Genomic DNA, 22,197 nt, shown 5'->3' on the forward strand with positions numbered 1-22,197 from the left:
TTGAAGAACTATTGATTTTTACCTTTTCCCTGCCCTAATGTGATGGATTACTTGAGGTACAGCTCATGGCAATAAAACCAAGGTGCTGAGGTAGATACATGTTGCAATTTTTGAAAGCAAAGAGATACTTTAGGAAAAATTCTGTTTGGCATAACCATTTTCTGTAGGTACTAGCACCTGTGTGTTCATGTGAAATTCAAAGATATGAGCAGAATAGATGAAATGGATTGGCCCTAGTGAAATATAGCCCAGTTGCTATGTTTAAGGCATGTGTGTAAGAAAAAGAATAGCTTAAAAAAATTAACAAAATTGGGCTGGAGAGATGGCTGAGCGGGTAAGCGCTTGCCTGTGAAGCCTAAGGACCCTGGTTCAAGGCCCAGTTCCTCAGGTCCCACGTTAGCCAGATGCACAAGGGGGTGCACGCATCTGGAGTTCGTTTGCAGAGGCTGGAAGCCCTGGCGCGCCCATTCTCTCTCTCTCCCTCTATCTGTCTTTCTCTCTGTGTCTGTCACTCTCAAATAAATAAATAAAATATTTAAAAAAATTAACAAAATTGAAACAATAAATTATTAAATAAAAATGTTCACCAAGTATTAATATTTTCAAATGGCTTTGCAGATGCCAGGCATAGGGCCCACACCTGTAATCCAGGATTTAGAAGGTCAAGGCAGGGGAAACCAACATTCAAGACCAGCAGGGCCACCAGGTTCACCTGGAGAGCATGATGTATTCCATATTGTATGTTATTAAACATGAGCCATTTATTTCCCTATCGTCTTTTATCACCTATTTTATTAAACATCAGATTTTTAGACATTAGATGTGAAAATGCTATCCATTGAGGGCAATATATAATTTATGTATTATAGGATTATGATGTGATTTTACTAATTAACTTCATGATTATAGAATGCCAAATGAGACTCAACATTAATTGGAGATAAAGGACAACAGACCTCTAGATATCTACATATTTCTATTTGTATAAAAATTACTGTGTCTCTGCTTCCCATCTACCTGTCAGTGTGCTATGATTAGAGAAGCAGGTTCTGGCTTCAAGCTTTTTATATGGGTCTAGGAATCAAACTTGGGTACTTAATCTTGAGCAGTGAGTGTTTTATCCACTGAGTCATCTCTCCAACCCTATATATATAGTTTAGATAAATGATTTTTACAAAGAAAACATAGCTATAAAATATGTGAACTCTTATTAAATGTCAAAAGCAGACAGAGAAGGTAATGAGGTATCTCAGTGTCTTTTAATATTTTTATGCAAATTCTCCTTAGTTATTTCTGTGAAATATTTAGAGCATTTTTGTCCATTACTATGACATATGAACTTTTAGAATCATTTTATCAAGTTCCCCTTAATAGTTCCTGCTGGATTTTTCATTAGATAGTTTTCAAATTTATTCTGTAGTTTTTAGTAAGAAAAGCAAAAGTTTTGATTATTCTCTTCATAAATGTACTGTGTTTAATCGCATGACCTTGCAAGAAATTATTACAATGATACTTAATTATGTCACTTTTCATTTTGACAAATGTACTCTTATAGGTCAGTGACTCAACTTAGGTACAATTTTGCTAAAAACATCTCAATGGTATTCATTGCTATGTATTAATTTTAACACTAAGTTTAGATCTATTCTACTTAGCTTCCAATTCAGTTTTTTTTTTTTCAAAGTTAAACAACAGAAGTAGAGTTTAAAGTCTGGGGCTTATTATAATATTTGGTTCTCATATATTAGCTCTGTCTCTCCTGGATACATGACATTAGAAAACTCAATGGTCTATTCTGGACACAGCCTCCCTATCATCAATGAAAAAATGTCCATGTGTAAAATTATTGTGAGTATAACACATGGTATGGAGCTGATAGAAGAGCAACTTGATTACTTCAGGCCAATGTGTCTACTTTTACAAATTTTCTTTTAATTCTAGGCATGTCGGAACCTATCAAAAGTTGCTACTTATCTTTCAACAATTACAATATCTGTTTCTTTCCTTCTCTCTTTGTTCATATAGAGTTGCTTTCTTAACTGGGGTCCCTAAGAACACCTAGTTTTGTAATTTTACTTTTTTCATTTATTCATGTTACTAACTGTACTTGAAGTAGATGATGAAAAGCTAGATATGTTAGTGCACACTTTAAACCCAGCACTTGAGAGGAAGAGTCATGATTAGGAGTTTGAGGATAACAGAGACTGATAGAAAGACCTTATTAGAAGAAAAAGAAGAGAAGCGAAGAAGAATAGAGGAAGAAATCATGAAGAGAGGGAGTAAGGAAATGAATGAAGGAAGGAAGGAAGGAAGGAAGGAAGGAAGGAAGGAAGGAAGGAAGGAAGGAGGGAAGGAAGGAAGAGGATGTGAAGAAAGCAATCAGGCCCCCTTGCTTTGCCCTCCTGATTGAATGGCTTCTGAGTCCCCAGCTCTGGGATCCCATGCTCCAGAGGGTTCATGCACAGAATGAGTAAGCCTGAATTCCCAGGTCATTGTTCATCTCCTAGTTCCATGGTCCTGGGGCCACTGCTGCTGGCTTAGGGCTATGTGGACCCTGCTTGAGTGCTGCAGAAGCAGATGCTTTTCTCAACCTTCCTGATTGAATGGCTCTTGTGTCCCCAACTCCCTCATCCCCTGCTAGTGAGGATGCATGGGCAAAGTGAGTAGTTTAGAGCATTAATTTGTTCCCCACCTCCCAGTTCCCTGGTTCCAATACCCCTGCTTCTGGCTTGGGTCAGCCTAGTCTTTGCATGTGTGGTGCAGAAACAGGCCTTCTGTTCAAGCTTCCTGATTGACTGGCCCCTGGTTCCCCAAATCCCTGTTCCCTGAGTTACAGAGTGCACAGGCCATTGTAGGAGCTAGCCTCTTGCATGCGGCTCCCCAGATTTCTGGCTTCTTGTTCCCCAAACCCTATATCAACTGTACTGACAGCACACGAGTGGAATGAGGCCTGAGCTCCCAGTTTCCCAACTCTTGAGTCCCCAGGGACATTTGATGTATTTGTTATCTCCTCAATCTGCGCATCTGCGGTTATCACCCCCATACTACTCCAATCTGGTTTACATTAATAATAGTACACTCACTGAAGGACCTACAATAAAAATGGCTTTTAACCTGAAATGGGTAGGCCACGAAGCAAAAAAAAAAAAAAAAAAAAAAGAGTCAGAAAACTGAGAGATCTCCACCAAGAAAGTCTCATCCCACAATGAAAGTCTCCAATAAAATCATAAAGAAAATAACGGAAATTGAATCCCAAAATGAAAACACAGCAAGCTATGTGACTCTATTCAACAGAATTTTTGAACTGGAAGCAAATGATCATAAAACCAACAATCACATAAATGAAATTGAGCAGAATTGTCTCTTAGAGCACACTGCTTTTGTCAGTATGTTTAACACTTGAAGAAAACCAGAAAAGCATCAAAGAAAAGATAAATGAATTGAAGGTGAGTCAACACATGGAAGATCTTAATACCCAGCTGATTAAGTTTAATGAAGACATGATCAACAGCAGGAATGCATTTCAGGAACCACCAAGAAAATCAGACCTCTGACTGAAACAGTACCTCACAAAAGAGATGGACATGATGCAAAACAAATCAACAGAAGACAATAATCAAATAGAGCTTGTATAAACCTCTCTCGAACTCCTCACTAACAGAGTCACTCATGTAGAAGACAGAACCTGTGAGCTGGAAGAGAAGACAGAAGAAATTGATTGGGAGTCCAAAATCTTTGCGAAATTCAAAAAACCACGTGAACAGAACAGGAAGGAATTATGGGATAACCCAAAATGACCAAACAGCTGGATCATGGGTATACCAGAGTAGAAGAAATCGAGGCCAGTGGCATAGATAACATATTCAACAAAATTATTGACAAAATATTCCCAATCTCTCAAAAGAGAGGCCCATAGAGATACAGGAAGCTCACAGAACACCAAACAGACAGGACCAAAGAAGAAACTTTCTAATGCACATCATAGCTAAAACTGTTAATGATGATAACAGAGAGTGCTAAAGGCAACAAGAGAGAAACAACTCACTACATACAAAGGCAATCCTATCAGAATTACCTCAGATATCTCAATAGAAACCCTAAAAGCCAGAAGGAACTGGAATGGAACACTTCAAAGTCTAAACACCTATGGCTTCCAACCCAAACTACTGTACCCAGAAATGGCATCCCTCCTAATAGATGGTGAAAACAAAACTTTCCATGAAAAATGTCAGTTGTATGATCATATGAACACAAAGCCAAACCTACAGATAATACTTCATGTTATGATCCACACAGAAGAGTCAAACAACCAATCTCAATTGTTTATAAGAAGATCACAATAAGTAAAACAGCAGCAGGTTCGAAAAAGCACAAAGACCAAGAAAGCTCCAAATACCATAAAGCACCCCATCATGGCAGGGATTAACTAAAACTTCACAGGTATAACCTTACATATTAACGGCATTAACTCACCCATCAAAGGACACAAGTTAACAGTGTGGATCAGAAGAATGGGCTATTCTATCTGCTGTCTTCAAGAAACCCACCTCACTATAAAGACAGATACTTTGTCAGGGTGAAAAGATGGAAAATGATACTCTAAGCAAATGGGAATAAGAAATAAACAGGTATTAATACATTAATGTATGATAAATGGACTTCAAAGCAAGGGAACCATCCAGTATGATGTTACCATGATCATGAATCTATATGTACCAAACAAAGTTTCAATACAATTTATAAAGCAAAACATACTTGACAACAAAACAGAAATGAATGCCAACACCATCATACCTGGGGACTTCAATACTCCACTATCATCAATAGACATACCATCCAAACACAAAATCAACTGGGAAACAATCGAGGTCAACAATGCCATAGATCAACTAGACCTAATATGCATCTATAGAATATCCATTCCATCCAAATTGTATAGAATACACATTCTTCTTAACAGCCCATAGAACATGCTCCAAAATGGACCATATAATAGGCAATAAATCATGCTTCCATAAATGCAGGAAAATTGACATAACTTCCCACATCATATCAGATCACAATACACTAAAGCTAGAAATTAAGAAAACAAGAAAAGAAACTGCACAATATCTGGAATTGAATGATAGTAAAAAGACAACTTACTAAATCTTATTTGACACAATGGAGGCAGTACTAAGGGGAAAATTCATAGTGTTAAATAACTTCAAGCATAGAGAGATCCCAATTCAACAGCCTAGCCATCTACCTAACAGCATTGGAAAAACAAGAAGAATCCAACCTGAAGAGGTCCAGATGGAAATAAATAATCAAGATCAGAGCAGAAATTAATGAACTAGAAACTAAGAAAACTGATGAAATGAAGAGCTGGTTCTTTGAAAAAAAATAAGACAGATAAACCTATGGACAACTGCATAAAAAAAAAAAAAAAACCAACAGAAGTCTCAAATCAACAACATCAGAAATGTAAAAGGAGAGGTCTCAACAGACATCTATGAAATTAGAAGAATAATCAGGACATATTTCTAACATCTCTACACCACCAAATTGGATAATCTGAAAGAAATAGATGAATACTTAGACACACACCATCTACAAAAACTAAACTCAGAGCAGATTTATTTCCTAAACAAACCTATCACATTCATCAAGATTTAAAAGTAATCAAAACCTCCTCCAAAAAGAAATGTCCAGGACCTCATCATAGCATCTTGGGTGAACTCTATCAAACCTTCACTGAAAAATAAAATATAATTTTTCTCAAAGTGTTGCACACAATTAGAAAACAGATAATCCTCTCCAACTCTTTTTATGAAGCTAGTATCATCCTCGTACCAAAACCAAACAGAGCTGCAATAAGAAAAGGAAACGATAGGCCTGTATACCTGATAAATTCAAATGCAAAGGTCCTGAACAAAGTCCTTGCAAACTGAATTCAACAACATATTAAAAGTATAATCCACCCTGATCAAGTAGGCTTCATCCCAGGTTGCGAGGTTCAACATAGAGAAATCAGTCAATGTAATACACCACATAAGATAAATTTAACCATAAGAACCAGATGATCATTCCAATTGATGCAGAAAAGGCCTTTGACAAAATACAACAGTGCTTCATGATCAAAACACTAGAAAGAATAGGGATGGAGGGCTTATATCTCAACACAATAAAGGCAATATAAAAAGCACCCAAAGCCCAAATAATACTTAATGGGGAAAGACTCAAGGAGTTCCCATTGAGATTGGGTACAAGACAAAGGTGCTTACTCATACCATTGTTCTTCAACATATTACTAGAAGCCATAACCCAAGCACTATGACAGGAAAAAGAAATAAACAGAATACAACAGGATATAAATTAGAAAGGAAGAAGTAAAATTAGACTTATTTGCATATCACATGAAAGTCTTCATCTCAAAATTTCTAAAGGTGACTAATTCCTTCAGTAATGTGGAAGGATACACTATCAAACTTAGTAGCCTTTGTATATGACCCTGTAATCACACCTTCCTCCCACTTTGCTGTACCACTGACCCTGCGGTCACACTTCCCCTCCCTGCTTTGCTGTACCACTGACCCTGCGGTCACACCTCCTCCCTGCTTTGCTGTACCACTGACCCTGCGGTCACACCTCCTCCCTGCTTTGCTGTACCACTGACCCTGTGGTCACACCTCCCCTCCCGCTTTGCTGTACCACTGACCCTGCAGTCACACCTCCCTCCCGCTTTGCTGTACCACTGGTCCTGCGGTCACACCTCCCTCCCACTTTGCTGTACCACTGACCCTGCGGTCGCACCTCCCCTCCCTGCTTTGCTGTACCACTGACCCTGCGGTCACACTTTCCCTCCCACTTTGCTGTACCACTGACCCTGCGGTCACACCTCCCCTCCCGCTTTGCTGTACCACTGACCCTGTGGTCACACCTCCCCTCCCTGCTTTGCTGTACCACTGACCCTGCGGTCACACCTCCTCCCGGCTTTGCTGTACCACTGACCCTGCGGTCACACCTCCTCCCTGCTTTGCTGTACCACTGACCCTGCGGTCACACCTCCCCTCCCGCTTTGCTGTACCACTGACCCTGCGGTCACACCTCTCTCCCGCTTTGCTGTACCACTGACCCAACAGTCACACCTCTCCTCTGGATTTGCTGTATCCCTGACCCTGCAGTCACACCTCTCTCCCGCTTTGCTGTACCACTGACCCTGCAGTCACACCTCCCCTCCCGCTTTGCTGTACCACTGACCCTGCGGTCACATCTCCCCCCCACTTTGCTGTACCACTGACCCTGCGGTCACACCACCCTCCCGCTTTGCTGTACCACTGACCCTGCGGTCACATCTCCCCCCCCACTTTGCTGTACCACTGACCCTGCGGTCACACCACCCTCCCGCTTTGCTGTACCACTGACCCTGCAGTCACACCTCCCCTCCCGCTTTGCTGTACCACTGACCCTGCGGTCACATCTCCCCCCCCACTTTGCTGTACCACTGACCCTGCGGTCACACCACCCTCCCGCTTTGCTGTACCACTGACCCTGCGGTCACACCTCCCCCCCCACTTTGCTGTACCACTGACCCTGCGGTCACACCACCCTCCCGCTTTGCTGTACCACTGACCCTGCGGTCACACCTCCCCTCTCACTTTGCTGTACCCCTGACCCTGTGGTCACACCTCCCTCCCGCTTTGCTGTACCCCTGACCCTGCAGTCAAACCTCCCCTCTCACTTTGCTGTACCCCTGACCCAATGGTCACACCTCCACTCTGGATTTGCTGTATCCCTGACCCTGCGGTCACACCTCCCCTCCCGCTTTGCTGTACCACTGACCTGCAGTCTCACCTCCCTCCCGCTTTGCTGTACCACTGACCTTGTAGTTATGCTCTCATCCCCCTTTTTCTTGCTACTGGAACCTTCAGCCCCATTCCCCCACCTTGTCACATCACAGGACCTCACAGTCCCTTTCTCCCTCCCTCCCTCCCTCACCCCACACCACCACCAGAATGCATTGTTCATGCCCGCTCCCCTAACCCACCTTTCCACCTGACCGCAGAGTCCCAAACCCCAACCCACTGGTCAATGAGCCCCTTACCAGGTCTTTGTGACCCCACCAGAGCTATGCAAACTCCTCCCGCCTGAGCAAACAAGCCCCTTTGCCATCAGAAGCCTAATTTAGTCAAGCATAAAAAGTAACCATCACTGAAGACACTTCAAGATTAAACTACAGCTTTCTCCTGAGTTAAATAAGATTCCCACACTGTGATGAACAGACCACAGTGCAAAGGGGATAAGATGAATAGTCAAATGCAAGAAACTCCAACAATGTTGGCTAGTCCCACAATGGAAGTCTCTAATCAAAACATAGTAGAGACAACAGAATCAGAACCCCAAAATGAAGGTACAAGCTATGTGATCCTGGCCAAGCAATTAGCAGAATTTGCAGAAAATCAACAAAGGTCAACAATTGTATGAATGCTTTTCTTGCTGGATTAGATCTAATAGAAAAATAAAAATAAAAGGGAAACCAATAATCAGCTGGCTAAGTTCAATGAAGACATATATTAATGCTGGTATAAATTCCAAGAAGCATTAAGAAAATGATTTTAAAAATGGAACTTTTCAAAGGGATGGATACTATATAGCAAAAGGCAATAGGAAATACAAACCAAATGAACAAGTCTAAACATTTTTAGAAGCTCTAAAGAACAGAGTCAGTCATGTGGAGGGCAGAACCTCAGAACTGGAAGACAAAACAAGAAGAAACAATTTGTGCTGGGCGTGGTGGCACATGCCTTTAATTACTGCACTCAGGAGGCAGAGGTAGGAGGACCATAGTGAGTTCAATGCATGCCTGAGACTACAGAGTGAATTCCAGGCCAGCCTGAGCTAGAGCAAGACCCTACCTCAAAAAAAACCAATGGAAAAAATAAATAAAAAGAGACTTCTGGCCAAGATGGTGACTGCCTAGCTGTGCTGCAGATACCAGAGAAAGAAAGGCACAAAATTAAGGGTTATCAGGGTCTTCTTGCCAGTGGGAGTGCACAGAGTGGGGAAAAACAGGGAAGCACGCATCCTCCCATCGGGTGGGTAGTCTACCCCAACACATACAGCCACAGCGCCCTGCACCCTGCACCCCGCGCCACACACACTGTACCCCATGCCCCACGCCTCACACTGTGTGGCTGTGCTTTGATCGCACGCCCACCAGCCTGCTGTGCTGATGCGGGGACCTCGCCATTGTGCTCTGATCGTGCGCGTTGGCCAGCCACACTGTGCTCGGTTTGCATGCCCATGGAGGCCACCTCTGCTGTGATTAGGCAGCTGCCAGACCCCCTACTGCTGTGCTCTAATCGCTTGCCCTCTGGGCAGCCTCTGCTGTGTCCTTATCCTGTGCCCGCATCAGTTGCCTCTGCACTACAACTGCACATGCAGCGGGCCCAATCCCACAGCAAGGGCCACACAAGTCCACACTGAGTCACTAGCGCCAGCTCAGATGCCACTCCCTACCTGTCCATTGCCACCTATCCACAATACCCTTGAGGCGGGAGAGTGCAGGCTGTTTACAGGTCCCAGTGTTCCCAGCCAGAGTTTGGCCAGCTTCAGGGCTTGCTACCTCAGAACCCTTTAAAACTAGAAGGCAGGCAGCTTTGGTGCATTACTGGGTGAGGATTCAGGCAACTTTGGCACCCCTGTCACATAATAGATAGGCGGCTTTGGAAAGAGAGCAAAAACCCAGGCTGCTTGCAACTGCCGCAGGTTAACTTGGATTCTCATTGAGTTAGAGCCCAGGCTGCTCCACCAACCTTCCTGCCCATACACTGACATGGGTAGACCACAGCGCAAAAGAAATAACATGAAAAATAAAATGCAAGAAAATCCACACAGATCACCCAGTCCAACAAGGATTACATCTAACCAAAATATAAAAGAGTTTTTAGGATCAGAACATCAAGTGGAAGCTATGAGCAATGCAACCATGACCAACATATTGCTAGAACTTGCAGGAAAGCTACAAAGGACAGATAATTGTGTGGATGCTACCATCACTAAGCTAGAGCAATATGATAAGACACTGGAAGGAATTCAAAGAGAGCTAAGAGAGCTGAGGGAGAGTGAAAAAAAAAGAGGACCTTAAAAATCAGCTGACAACACTAAATGAAAACATAAAGAAATGCAAGGATGATTTCCAAGAATCATCAAGAAAATCAGAAAATGAGGTGAAAAGGGTGCTGGACAGAATGATGGAAGTGATATACAGGAAAGTAGTAGAAAATGCAAACTAAATGGAACAAGTCCAAAACTCTCTAGAGGCTCTCAAGAATAGAGTCAGTGAAGTTGAAGATAGTAACTCTGATCTGGAAGACAGGATGGAAGAAACAGTTCGAGAGTCCAAAAATTTCAGTAAGTTCAAAAGTTCCTGTGAACAGAACATGAGGAAATTGTAGGATACACTTAAACGTCCTAATATCAGAATCATTGGAATACCAGAAGGACAAGAATTTCAGACCAAAGGCATGGAACTTATTTAACACAATAATTGAAGAAAACTTCCCCCATCCCTTTAAAGAAAGGCCCATCAAGATATAAAAAGCAAACAGAACTCCTAACTCCCCTAGACATATCATTAAGACTCTAAACATTGACACCAAAGAGAAAATCCTAAAAGCAGCTAGGGAAAAACAGCACATCACTTTCAAAGGAAACCCCATCAGAATTACTTCAGACTTCTCAATGGAATCCCTGAAAGCTAGAAGGGCCTGGAATGAAACTCTTCAACTTCTAAGAAACTATGGATTCCAACCTAAACTACTCTACCCGGCAAAAGTCTCCCTTATAATAGGTGGTGAAAGGAAAAATTTCCATGACAAAACTCAGCTTTACAATTATATGAACACAAAATCAAACCTACAGAAAGTATTCCAGGAAATTCTCCACAGAGAAGAAACAAATAACCAAACACAAATGCCTACAAGAAGCAGATCACAGCAACCAAACCCAGAGTAGATAGAAAAAAAAAATTAAATTAAATTCCATGGAAATGCCAACACACATCTACCACCACAACATGACAGGGATCAAATCAAATCTCACAGTCATCACCCTAAACATTAATGGCCTTAATTCACCCATCAACAGACACAAGCTAACAGGGTGGATCAAAACATTAGACCCCTCAATCTGCTGCCTTCAAGAAACCCAACTTACCACTAAAGACAGAAACCTCCTCAGGGTGAAAGGCTGAAAAACAATATTCCAAGCAAATGGGACTAAGAAACAAGCAGGTATACCTATATTAATATCTGATAAAATTGACTTCAAACCAAAATCAATCAAAAAAGACAAAGAAGGCTACTTACTACTTATAAAGGGAACAATCCATCAAGAGGATATTACAATCATAAATCTGTATGCACCAAACACAGGGGCACCACAGTTCATAAAACAAAACCTACTTGACAATAAAACAGAAATAACCACCAACACCATCATAGCTGGGGACTTCAACACACCATTATCAGTAATAGACAGATCATCCAAACAGAAACTCAACAGGAAAGTAAGAGAGCTCAACAAAACCATAGAGCACTTAGACATAACAGACATCTACAGAACTTTCCATCCCTAATCCACAGACTACACATTCTTCTCAGCAGCCCATGGAACATTCTCTAAAATAGACCACATAGTGGGTCACAAAGACTACCTCCACATCTTTAGGAAAATCGACATAATTCCCTGCATGATATCAGATCACAATGATATATTGCTAGAAATCAACAACAAAAAAATCACCAAGAATCACAACAGCAACTGGAAACTGAATAGCACACTCTTAAACAATAAATGGATAGTGGATGAAATAAAAAATGAATTTGCACAATTCCTGGAATTGAATGACAATGAGAACACATCATACCAAAACTTATGGGACACAATGAAGGCAGTCCCCAGGGGAAAATTAATAGCACTCAATGGCTTCATAAAAAAGACAGAAAGATCCCAAATCAATAGCCTAACCATCCACCGAAAGGCATTGGAGAAAACAAGAAAAATCCAACCCAAAGAGCTCCAGAAGGAAAGAAATCATTAAAATCTGAGCAGAAATTAATGAATTGGAAACCAAGGAAACAATTAAGGCAATTGACAAAACAAAGAGATGGTTCTTTGAAAAAATTAACAAGTTTGACAAAACTTTGTCCAATTTAATCAAGCAAAAAAAGGAGAGATGCCAATTAACAAAAGTCAAAATGAAAAAGGAGAGATCACAACAGACATAAGTGAAATAGGCAGAATCATCAGGACTTATTTCAAAAACCTCTACTCTGCAAAACTGGAAAATGTGGAGGAGATGGATAAATTCCTGGACACATATCATCTACCAAAGCTAAACTCAGAGCAGATTAATCACCTCAATGAACCCTTCACACACATGGAGATTGAAAAAGTAATAAAAAACCTCCCCAAAAAGAAGAGTCCCAGACTAGATGGATTCCCAGCCGAATTTTATGAAACCTTCATGGAAAACTCAAACCAATCTTTCTAAAACTGTGCCACACAATTGAAGAACAGGGAAAGCTACTCAACTCCTTCTACGAAGCTAGTATCTCCCTAATCCCAAAACTAGGCAGAGATGCCACAAGAAAAGAAAACTACCGACCTATTTCCCTAATGAACATAGATGCAACGATCCTGAACAAAATACTTGCAAACCGAATCCAACAACACATCAAAAGCATTATCCACCTTGACCAAGTGGGATTTATCCCAGGAACACAAGGGTGGCTCAACATACGAAAATCTGTCAATGTAATACACCACATAAACAAGCTTAAACATAAAAACCACATGATCATTTTGATAGATGCAGAAAAGGCCTTTGACAAGATGAAACATCACATCGTTATCAAAACATTGGAGAGAATTGGCATGGCCAGTTCACATCTTAACATAATAAAGGCAATATACAAAGCTCCAAAGGCCCAGATAATACTTAATATAGAGAGACTGGAGGAATTCCCATTGAGATCAGGAACAAGACAGGGATGTCCTCTCTCACCTCTGCTTTTCAATATAGTTCTGGAAGTCCTAGCCCAAGCAATAAGACAGGAGAAGGAAATAAAAGGGATAACAATTTGGAAAGGAAGAAGTTAAGTTACCTCTATTCACTGATGACATGATTGTATATGTAAGAGACCCGAGAGACTCCATCCCAAAACTCCCGAACGTGATTAACTCCTATAGCAAAGTAGCAGGATACAAAGTCAATGCACAAAAATTGATAGCATTTCTGTATGTAAATGACAAAGATACAGAAAAAGAAATAAAGGACATAGTCCCATTTTCAATAGCAACAAAAAAAATAATCAAATAACTTGTAATAACATTAACCAAGGAAGTAAAAATCTATACAACAAAAATATAAAAACTCTCAAAAAAGAAATTGAGGAGGACTTGAGAAGATGGAAAACCTCCCATGCTCCTGGATAGGCAGAATTAACATTGTGAAGTTGACAATCCTACCAAAGGCAATATATAGATTTAAGACAATTCCAATTAAAATCGCTACAGTGTTCTTCACAGAGATAGAAAAAATGATCTCAAATTTCATATGGAAAGGCAGAAGGCCTCGCATATCCAAACATATCCTCAGCAAAAGAAATACCTCTGGTGGCATCACCATACCTGATCTAAAGTTATATTACAAAGCCATAGTTATAAAAACAGCATGACGAATAATTGATAGTCACTGAAAAATAGAAAGCACAGAGAAGCCACAGAAAGACAATGAAAATTGTCTGTTGGCATCGTGGCAAATATCCTTTCTCCCTTTCTCAAGAACAGAACTTCTGTTTCATTAATAAAATGTTTTCTTAATAAAAAAAAAACAAAAACAAAAACAAAAAAAAAAACCCAGCATGATACTGGCATAAAAACAAGAGAGTAGACCAATGGAATAGACTTGAGGACCCAGATTTTGGGTCAAGAAACTATAGCTACTTGGTATTCGAAAACGGCCCGAACAATATTGAATGGAAAAAAAGATAGCATCTTCAGCAAATGGTGCTGGACAAACTGGATAACCACATGCAGGAAACTAAAACTTGATCCACACATTTCACCATGCACAGCACTCAAATCCAAATGGATCAAAGACCTCAACAAAAGACCAGAAACTCGAATACTACTGGAAGAAAATTTAGGAAGTACTTTCCATGATATAGGAATGGAAAAAGACTTCCTGAATAAAACCCTAGTGGCTCAAGCTCTTAAACAGTCACTCAACCATTGGGATCATATGAAGCTGAAGAGTTTCTTTAGACACAAGCATATAATAAGCAAAGCCAATAGAATACCCACAGATTGGGAGAAAATATTTGCAGGTTATCCAACTGATAGAGGCCTTATCTCTAGAATTTACAAAGAACTCAAAAGTCTAAACAATAAGAACACAAATACCCCACTCACAAAAAGGGGTGTAGAGTTGAACAGGCAATTCACAGAGGAAGATATATGAATGGCAAACACACACTTAAGAAAATGTTCATCATCCCAAATCATCAGAGAAATGCAAATTAAAACAACTATGAGATTCCACCTTATCCCAATAAGGATAGCCAACATCAAAAAATCAAATGAAAATAAATGCTGGCAAGGATGTGGAGAAGCAGGGACACTCATTCACTGTTGGTGGGAATGCAGGATGGTACAACCACTTTGTAAAGCAAGATGGAGACTCCTGAAAAAGCTGAGTATAGAAATACCAACAGACCCAGTTATACACTTACTGGTCATCTACCCTAAAACCTTCAAACCACAGGCCAGAGAGATTTGCTCAACCATGTTTGTAGCTGCTCAATTCTTAATAGCTAAAAGCTGGAATCAACCCAGATTTCCACCATTTAAAAAATGGATAACAAAGATGTAATTCTATACAGCAAGAAGAAAAAATGACACAAAAAAATTTGATGAAAAATGGTTCAACCTGGAACAGATCATTCTCAGTGAACTTACCCAATCACAGAAAGAAAAAAAAAAATCGACACATAGTCTCACTCATCTACAACACCTAACCTGAATCTACCCAAGATACCTTACGTACCCAGCAAGCACCTCATGGACTAGACAATAGGATGGATGGGGAGTGCGGGGAGGGCTTCGAAGAGTGGAAAACAGTAATCTGGACCCAATCGTCAATGGTACCATAAAATTCTACTTCCTAAAAGACAGACCAAATGGCTGAACCTTCACTAGACCCTTACAGGAAACACCTGAACCACAAGACACTGGAGAGGGTAGGATCAAGACTAACCTAAATCTTCTAAATCTTTCTTCCCTCCTTCTCCCCCTCTCCCCTCTATCTCTCTCCTCTCTAACTCTTGTATATTAGCTATGTTTTTCCTCAATTTCTTAGTGGGCACTGACCTGTAACCCCCACTTCCAGCTTGGGGCTACCATCCACAATGAGCTTTTGATCAGAGAAACCTAGAAGGTTTCCCAAAACAATGACAGACTTCTGTCAGAGTACTTGATGACCCACCAAAGGCCAGTGGTAGGACCCTATTGCTGATGACTCCATATGCAGTAGACTTCAATGAAATGGCATGGCTGGAAGCTAGGAGAGAGTCAGTCCCCAGACAGTCAGCATGTCTAGTGCCAGAAGGTGCTACATGGGCGACTGGGGGAAATGACCAATATCTGTCCAAGCAACTCATTGTCTAACCTAATTAACAACAAATAACCTGAGGTGATGCCCACACAAGTGCAGTAGTTGCATACAGCCATAGTGGGGAACCAACTGCTCTTGATTTGGCTAACTGATCTCCTCAGTGGTACGAGACCCGTACCTGGACCTGGGAAACAAGTCAGAACCATATCCAAACACAAGCCCACTCTCCAATATCAAGCTACCATCAATCATGGGCTACAAGAGGGCCTACACCTATCAAACTGTCTATCAAAAAAGTAAGTGTTATCTCAATTTTCTGGGTTCTAACTTACTCTCCATTGGAGAATCTGCTTCTCTTTTTCAGATAGATGCAGATCCTAAGGAGAAAGCTGCCCCAGCATACCTCAAAAGGGGCCTGACTGAAACTAAGGACAATTGGCGAAACAAGCAAGGATGATATTTTCCTGTGAACCAGATACCAGCACAAAGGGAAGGAGACCAACACAGAGAAAAATCAACTCCTACCAAATCAGAGAGCCAGAGCCTCAGATGCCCCCAACACCTCAACACTGAATCAGACCAAAAATGAACCCAAAATGGCTCAGGGAAATTTTGCGGAAGACAGGGAGGAATGAATGTCAGAGTCACATGTTGGGTCATGATTTGCAGAGACATTTATCATGCCAATAACTGTTGGGTAAGTCCACAATGCACGACCCATTTACATCAACAAGTAGGGTCCAATTGGAAGGGGTAGATAATAGATGAGTCTAAACAGTGGTACCAAACTGCCTGTATTTGCTGAAAAGAAAACTAATAAATTAAATTTAAAAATGTAAATAAATAAAAATAATCTGTGAGTCCAAAAATTTGAATAAGTTCAAATTTTTTTATGAAGAGAACATGAAGGAACTGTAAGATTCCCTTAAATGCCCCAACGTTTTGATCATGGGTATATCAGAAGGTGTATAATTTCAATCCAAAGGCATGGAAAGCTTATTCAACAAAATTACTGAAGAAAACTTTCCCAACCTCTCAAAAGCGTTCCATCATGTCACAAGAATCTAACAGAACTCCAAACAGACTGGACCAAATGAGAAATTCTCCAAGGCATTGTATCATTAAAACTCTAAACATTGATAACAAAACAAAAGTCCTAAACACAGCTAGAGAGAAACAACACAATACATATAAATGTAACTCCATCAGAATTATGTCAGATTTCTCAACAGAAATCCTGAAAGCCAGAAGGACCTGGAATGGAACACTGAAAAGTCTAAGGACCTATGGCTTCCAACACAAACTATTCTACCCATCAAAGTTATACCTCATAGAAGACGGAGAAAGAAAACCTCTTCCAAATAAAAATCAGCTCTACAACTATATGAACACAAAACCAAACCTACAGAATACTTCAGAGAATTCTCCACACACAAGCCAAATAAACAATTTTAAGTGCTTACAAGAAGCATATCACAATAACCAAACTCAGAGAAGGCACAAAAGTACAAAGTCAAAGAAAACACCAAACCACATAAACCCCCTCAGTATGGCAGGGATTAAATCAAACCTCACAGTGACTACCCAAAACATTAATGGCCATAATTCACTCATCAAGAGACATCAGCTAACAGGGTGGATCAGAAAAATAGACCCCCCAATCTGCTGTCTTCAAAAAATCTACCTCACCACTAAAGACAGATACCTCCTCAGGGTAAGAGGGTGGAAAATGATGTTCCAAGCAAGTGGTAATGAAGAAACAAGCGGATGTAGCTATGCCGATATGGGATAACGTAGACTTCAAACCAAAAGTAATCAAAAAAGACAAGGTCACTTCTTACTTATCAAGAGTATCCAATGAGAGGATATCACAATCATCAATCTTTATGCACCAGACATAGGTGCACCACAATTCATAACACAAAGCCTACTTGACAACAAAACAAATAAACACCAACATCATCATACTGAGGGACTTCAATACTCTACTATCAGCAATACATAGAACATCCAAACAGAAAATCAGTATGGAAGTAAGAGAGCTCAATAACACCATAGATTAACTAGACCTAACAAACATCTACAGAACATTCTATCCCAAATCTACAGAATGCATATTCTTCGCAGCAGACCATGGAACCCTCCCTAAAATAGATCATATCCTGAGCCATAAAGTCTGCCTCCATATATTTAGGAAAATTGACATACTTTCCTGCATGGTATCAGATCACAATGCTGTAAATCCTAGAAATTAACAAGACATGCACCAGGAAATCTATGAGTTCCTGGTGACTGAACAACACACTTAAACAACAAATGGGTAGTGCATGAAATAAAAAAAATTAAATTGCAACATTTCTAGAACTGAATGGCTATGAGAACATATTGTACCAAAACTTATGAGGCACAATGAAGGTGCTCCTTAGTAAAAAATTCATAGCAGTAAATGCCTTCATATCAAAAACAGAAAGATCCCAAATCAAAAACAGAACCATTCACCTAAAGGCATTGGAAAAATAAGAGAAATCCAACCCAAAAGCTCCACACAGAAAGAAATAATCAAGATCAGAGCATAAATTAATAAACTGGAAACTAAGAAAATTGATGAAAGAAAGAGCTTGTTCTTTGAAAAAAATAAACAAGATTGATAAACCCCTGGCCATTTTGATCAAACACAAAAAAGAGACACTTCAAATTAACAAAATTAGAAATGAAAAAGGGGAAATCACAACAGACATAAGTGAAATTGAAAGAGTTATCAGGACTTGTTTCTAAAACCTCTATTCTACACAATTGGATAATCTTAAGGAAATGGATAAATTCCTGGACACATACCACCTACCAAAGCTAAACTCAAAGCACATTAGTGTCCTAAACAAACCTGTCACTCTCATTGAGATTGAAAAGCTAATCAAAAACCTCTCCAAAAAGAAGAGTCCAGCCTGAGCTAGAGTGAAACCCTACCTCAAAAGAAAAAGAGAAAGAAAAGAAGAGTCCATGACCAGATGGCTTCTCAGCTGAATTCTATCAAACCTTCATGGAAGAACTGAAACCATTTTTTTTCTCAAATGGTGCCACATAATCAGAAAAATGGGAAAGCTCCCCAACTCCTTTTATGAAGCTAGTGTCGCCCTGAAACCAAAACCAGATAGAGATTAAACAAGAAAAGAAAACTATAGGCCTATATCCCTGATGAACTTAGACACAAAGATTCTGTACAAAATCCTCACAAACCGAATCCAAAAACATGTCAAGAGCATTATCCACCTTGATCAAGTAGGCTTTATCTCAGGAGTGCAAGTTTGGTTCTACATAGGGAACTCTGTCAATGTAATACACCACATAAATAAGCTTCAACCTAACAAAATATCATATCACTTCATGATCAAAATGTTGGAGAGAATAGGCAGGGATGGTTTATATCTCAACATAATAAAGGCTATATATACAGCACCTAAGCCCAAAAATACATAATGGGGAAGAAATCAAGGATTTCCCATTGAGATCAGGAACAAGACAGGGGTGTTCACTCCTAGCTCTGCTCTTCAACATAGTAGTAGAAGTCCTAGTCAAAGAAATAAGACAGAAGAAAGAAATAAGAGGGTACAAATTGGAAAGGAAGAAGTTAAGTTAGCCCTATTCACAGATGACATAACCTATACATAAGTGACCCAAGAGCCTCCATCTCAAAACTTCTAAATGTGTTCAATTTCTTTAGCAAAGTAGGATACAAAATCAACACACAAAAATCAGTAGCCTTCCTATATGCCAAGGACAAAGATACAGAGAAATAAATTAGCAATATCGTCCCATTTTCAATAGCAACAACAAAAAAATGAAATACCTTATAATGAAACAAACCAAAGATGTGAAAGTCTTATATAATAAAAACATAAAAACACTAAGAAAGAAATTATGGAGGACTTGAGAAGAAGGAAAGACCTTCCATAATCCTGAATGGCAAAATTAACATTGTGAAAATGGAAATCTTACCAAAAGCAATATACAGATTCAATCAAATACCAATAAAAATCCCAGCATTTTTCTTCACAGAGATAGAAAAAATAATCTCAAAATCCATATGGAATGACAGAAAACCTCAGATATCCAAGCATATAATCAGCAAAAGAAAAATTCCTGGAGGCATCACCATACCTGTTCTAAAGCTATATTACAAAGCCATAGAAACAAAAACAGGATGGTACTGGTATAAAAATAGGGTTATAGACAAATGGAACATAATAGTGGATCCATACTTTTGGTCAAGTTCCTACAGCTACTTGATCTTTGACAAAGGCCCTAATAATGTAGACTGGAGAAAAAACAGCATCTTTAACAAATGGTGTTGGACAATCACATGAAGCAAAATAAAACTGGGCCCACACATCTCACCATTCACAAACGCCAAGCCCAAATGGACTAAACACCTCAATATAAGATGGGAAACTCTGCTACTAATAAAAGAAGTAATAGGAGGAACTTTCCATGACATAGGAGTGGGAAAACCCTTCCTTAACAAAACCCCAGTAGCTCAGGAAATTAGTCACTCAACCATTGGGATCATATAAACTGAAAAGTTTTTCATAAATAAACATACAATAAGAAGAGCCAATAGATTACCCATATAATGGGAGAAAATTTTTGTCAGCTATACAACTGACAGAGGCCTAATTTCTAGAACTCAAAAAAGAACTCAAAAACCTAAACAATAAAAATCAAACCACCCACTCACAAAATGGAGAACTGAACAGGAAGTTCTCAGAGGAAGAATATCAGAAATAGGAGCTACCCACATTGAGCTGTTACTCAGAGAGACCTCCAAAACAAGACAGGCTTATTACCTACCTGAGGTAAAAGCTAAGACCATGTTACTGAAGTCACCATATGCTCCCAATACAGAACATGGACAGATCTGGGTAGAGTTTGGAAGAAAGCCAGTACCCAGTTAGCCTGTCTTGTGCTAGGAAGTGCCACATGAGCTACCGGGAGAACATGGCCAACAATGGTGTGAGCAAGAAGGGGTCTAAGCGATCCAGCAACTAGCATGACAAAAAGTGCACACCAGTGCAATTGTGGCACACAGCTTTAGTGGATAACCAGTGACTTTGTGACTGGCTAAGAGATCTTCACAGTGGAAAGGAACCCATATGTGGTACTAGGAACCACAGGAACTAAATCCTATGTCAAGCTCCCACTAGTCATTAGCTAAAAGAGTGGCTACATCCACCAAACTCTCCCTAAAATAATAATGTTTATCCAATGTAGCCAATGCTGACTTCACTCTTAGCTGGAGAATTTTTTTTTTTTTCTTTTTCAGAAGGTAGGGAGACTCAAAGAGATAAATCACCCCTCACATCTTAGTCAAGATCCATGCAGAACTACAGAGGAAGTGGAGAGACAAGCAAGAATGCTGCTTCCATGGTAAGCCTAACAATCATCTCCAGGATGAAGAAGACAGACACAGGATACTCAACACATACCAAAGCAGAAATCCAGAGGATTCTAAGAACTCATCACTGAAGTAGACTTGAAACACACCCACCAAGACTCAGTGAATTTTGAGGAAGTGGGAGCAGAAAGACTGTAAGAGCCACAGGTTGGGATGACATGCTCAGAGACTTACCCCCTCCCCAATAACTGACTGCTCCTTTCACAATGTATAACCCACATAATACCAGCTGCCCCACTGAGGAGGGACCCCTGCTTAATGGGACAAGGAGGAAGGAAAAGATGGTACCAACACATGCTGTATCCATAAAAAGTATGTTCTTAATAAAAAAATTAAATAATAAAACTTAAAGAAAAAGTGTAAAGATCTAGAAATACAAATTATTGTATATATATGTATATGTGTATATATATATATATATATATATATATATATATATATATATACACACATGTATATATGTGTATATGTGTGTGTGTGTGTGTGTGTGTGTGTGTGTGTGTGTGTATAAAATTCTCGATAAAATAAATTCACTGGAAGGTATCCTATCTCTGGCACTGAAATTTTTCTAGTAACAATCTATGGCTTCTGAGTGTTCCATTATCCAAAAAAGTAGCTTCCCATTGGGCTTATTTATATTCTCTTAGATTTTGATTAGCCCTCCTCTACCTTTCCTTTATTCAATTTCTTCCCCTGATCTTAGGCCTTTTCCCCTCATCAATCTGTACTTCTCCTTACATACATACAATAGTAGCCTATTGTCTTAATCAGTTTGCATTTATTCAAGTCTTTCAGTAGAGAATAGAATCCAAAATATCTGACAAGGTTTTAGTGGATTAAGAGTAACACTAATAATCATAATTTATGTCCCATGTAATTAAATATAATCCCTTGAATTTCTTTGAAGAATATAATGTAATAGCATATACTTGGATTTCTAGTCTAGCAGTGAGCAGAGGTCGATGCCCTGCCAGAATTTGCTCATCAGAATTGAATTTGGCTGGTTGAGGTAACCAAATGTGTCCAATATATCAAGTATCAGAGTATCATGAAATGACAACTTTAAAGCCACAAAAAGTGCTGTTTA

This window comes from Jaculus jaculus, chromosome 10 (genome assembly GCF_020740685.1).
Source record: "Jaculus jaculus isolate mJacJac1 chromosome 10, mJacJac1.mat.Y.cur, whole genome shotgun sequence".
NCBI lineage: Eukaryota > Metazoa > Chordata > Mammalia > Rodentia > Dipodidae > Jaculus > Jaculus jaculus.